The following is a 3,329-nucleotide window of genomic DNA, read 5'->3' as shown; positions in this document are numbered from 1 at the left end:
ACACACACACACACACACACACACTCTCTCTCCCTCTCTCTCTCTCTCATAAACATAAACACCCGAAACACATCGCGAGCGGCAAAGAAGCAAACCATAATTGGCCGAGCTTTATCACAGACGATATTAAATTAGAGGCAAATCTTATTAGACGGTCGCACTTGGCTGAACACGGATAAATTATGCAGAAATTACCGAAGCAATAACAGGAGAGGGACCGACTAGACGCGGGACGATTCATCAGTGAGCATTTCACGTTTGGCACGCTTCACGTTTCAGAATGAAATATCGTAGCGAAATTATTGTCGGGTTGAAAATGCTCGTTGACACTGAATAGGATCAGCGACATAGAAAGCAACGATATGGAGTAGAGTTAGTGGTACGGCGCACCTCGCTTTATCGGGCCCCGGATAAACGGGCGCAACGCTCGCAATTATTATCTCTCAAATAAATCGAAAAATTAAAACGTGTGGACAAAATTAATGAGATCGGTCAGCCATTAGCTGACATGTTACTGATTAAATTACTGCAGCATGAAAAAATTACCACAAGTTTGTTGTGCTCTAATACGCTATAAAATAGCAAAGGAACAGCAGAATTGCGCCCGCATTCCCGACATTTGCGAAAATACAAATATTGCCAAATACATGTGCATCCGATTTTCTGACGTAAATTGTTCTAGACTGGTACGGTATCGCGATATGTAATCAACGGTAATATAGCGGATGGAGAGCGGGTACCAGTCTCGATGCCATCTCGTGAGATTCGAGAATCAAGTACTATTGAAGTTGACATATGTAAACAAATCTACTTTGAAATGCAGATCGGAGCACATATAGACGAAAATAGTAGTGTGCGAGTATTCTAAACCATGTTAGTCTTGCTGTACATACTAGGCGTTGTGCAAGGAGTACCGATAAGTATCAGAACGATCGAGAAAATATGAGAACGGTTGGGAAAACACGAAAAATCATTACTTTATCGACAGGTGTTTTGAAATACAATCTCAACGAACGCTGTTATGTGTTCGCCGCTTATTTAATCGGTACCACCGCTTAATCGGGACATCATGGTTGCCGACCTGTCCCGATAAAGCGGGGAACCACCGCTACTATACAAGAAAGCGGATATACACTGACGTAAAGGCTTGCGCTCAAACGACGACGGATGTCGGCTTGGAAGACATCGGCACACACGCACACACACGTACACACACACTCTCTCGCTCATTCTCTCTCTTTCTCTCTTGCTCGCTTTCGCTCCCCCTCTCTCTCATTCTGTCTCGCTTTCTCTATCTCCCCCTCTCTCTTTCTCTCTCGCTCTCTCGTTCTTTCTCTCTTTCTCTCTCGCTTGCTCCCACTCCCTCATTCTCTTTCTCCCTCAGCCAGACACCCCCTCTCTCGTTCACATTCTATATTACTCTCCCTCTCCCTCCTCTAGTCTCTCAACCTCTCCCTCTTTTTCGCTCTTTCATTCTGCTCGCTCTCTTCCTCTCTTTCCCTCTACCTCGGTTTCTCCCTTTCGTTCTCGCCCACTTGATCATTATCGCTCTGTAATCACAACCCGCATTACTCTTTACCGCGCTTTAATAACTCAACCCACACCCGTCCTCTCACTCGCGATCCCAACCAATCTCGCACTCATTCACTCTCTGCCCTCTACCCCACTCACATACACACCCACCCACCCACTCGCCCACTCACTCACTCGCTGCGTCCTCATCTCTACAAGTCACAGGCACTATTAACGTTCACTAACATACACGCGGAGAGCGGGCGTGTGTGAATGCGCAGCATTTCTACACGATCTCTTTGTAAAAATACATCGATTGCAACTTCCACGATTCGTTACCAAAACTAACAGAACCAGACATCGGTGAAGCTGCCGACGACGACGACACTGCCGACGACGACGACACTGCCGACGACGACACGGATAACCTCACCGGTCCCAACCACGGCCACCCGGCACACGCCAAGCGGCGCACACCGCCACTTCCACCTCCCCGATGACGACTTAAGTTAATATCGACGTAACACCTACATTGTGCTGCACCGTCATCAGTCCGTTCCCCCTGGCGGCGGGTGGCTTGCTATAGGCAGCGCCACCTCTGCGTGGTGGCACTCCCTTCCTACTCGCCCCTCATCGTTCTCACGTCGCGTCTCACGTGACGTCACACACACGAGCGGCTGCCGTGATCACGCGTGAATAACGGTGTGCTGCCGACAACAGAAATCACGGAGTCAGGATCACGCAGCGTGACAGAGAACCCTGACGTCACTCGACACGCACGCACGCACGCACGCACGCACGGCGGGCACCGAGACGACGGATGTAAAATGGTAGGAGTCGACTAGCCACGCACCAACCACACTACGATGACGTCTCAACTGCAGGATGATGCCTGCTGACTTAGCACGATCTATATCACCGTCGACCACTTAATTACGGTCAACCCCAACTTAGGATCACGATGGTGTCAGCAGTAAACAGATGTCACGATTTTGTCAGCCGTCCACAGAGGTCACGACCTTGTCACAGTTCACCAGCTAAAGTCGCTACATTGCGACATTGCATTGTATATATGCGCCCTGTCGTAATACGCGACATTTGTTTGGTATAGTTTCCCTCGTTAGATCATCGTCTTCAGCTCTCATTCTGCTGTCTATGCATTGTCGCGGTCCACCCGCCACAGGCCTTCGTCATCTAGACCTGCCTCAGTCTAAATAACGACGCCCTACTTCTCACAGTCTACCTTTCTCAGTCTACGTGAGCACGACACACATGTCATGTACAGTCGGTTGTTTTCTTTGTCGCAATGACAGCAGCCTACCTCGCCTTGTCTTCGTCACTAACTGGCAGGCATCGGTGAGGAAGGTAAGGCGCAGATCTGACGACATCTACACGCGACGGTGGCGCGACGAACGTCAGCACGTAGATCGTCGGCTGACGATGACTAATACTGGTGGTGGCGGTGGTGGTGGCGACAGCTGGGACGTCTCGCACTTATTTAACCCCCCCCCCCCCACCACACACACACACACACACACACGGCGCACCGCCACGCCACCTTACCAACAACGCTTTTTGTTTACGGAGTGCGGCCCATTAGGAAGAGCCAGCAGCTGCTGTCGCGGTAGTATGCACACACGCGACAGCGCACGCACGGCACACGCGCACGCACGCACGCCCGCCGCGACGTGTATACCGCATGCCACAGCAATAAATAAATAAATAAATAAATAAATATATATATATATATATAGAAACATAAATATATTACATACGTACGCAACGCACGAACGCACGCACGTACGCACGCAAGCGAC

Source organism: Priapulus caudatus, unplaced genomic scaffold, assembly GCF_000485595.1.
Source record: "Priapulus caudatus unplaced genomic scaffold, Priapulus_caudatus-5.0.1 Scaffold575, whole genome shotgun sequence".
Taxonomy (NCBI): Eukaryota; Metazoa; Priapulida; class Priapulimorpha; order Priapulimorphida; family Priapulidae; genus Priapulus; species Priapulus caudatus.
Note: the sequence above shows the minus strand (reverse complement) of the source record.